We start from the raw sequence: 637 nt of genomic DNA, 5'->3' as shown, positions 1-637 counted from the left end.
TCTGCAGGCTCTTTTAGGTACTATTTAGCAAACCGTTACCTGCCCATCCTGTGTTTGTGGCTGACTACACCTTGCAGCGTAGCCTCTGTAGTTCTGCTGGTGAGGTCTTCTGCGGATGGTAGTCTCTGACACATTCACGCCTACCTCCTGGAGTGTGTTCCTGATCTGTGGGACAGTTGTTTTGGTGTTTTTCTCAAATAAAAGCTGAGAATCTCCACTTTAACCTCCTTGTTTGACTAAAATCCAAACTTTCGGAGTGTAGAGCCAAAAGAAGACAAAATGCTTCACTGTCCCATTACTTACGCAGGTCACTGTATGTTTTCCAGGTCAAAGGTTGCTGATAGAAACTGTACCATAGCCTACATATAATCATTATTTAACATTATGTTTGTTTTTGATTTTTTTTTTCTTCATAAATTATAGTTTCACTTCTAAATTCACATCTAAATAACACAAAGACAACGTCACACCTTTTATGAAGATATCAGTATCACCGACCGATTATAAGAGACATGAAACAAGTACCTGGCTGCTATTCTCAATGTTTCCGTCACGCTGCAGACGACAGACACTGGAGCAACTCATCTACACGCATGGACGCATTAACAACGTCAGCAAAGACAAGTGACACATGATA

Source organism: Argentina silus (genome assembly GCF_951799395.1).
Source record: "Argentina silus genome assembly, chromosome: 4".
Taxonomy (NCBI): domain Eukaryota; kingdom Metazoa; phylum Chordata; class Actinopteri; order Argentiniformes; family Argentinidae; genus Argentina; species Argentina silus.
Note: the sequence above shows the minus strand (reverse complement) of the source record.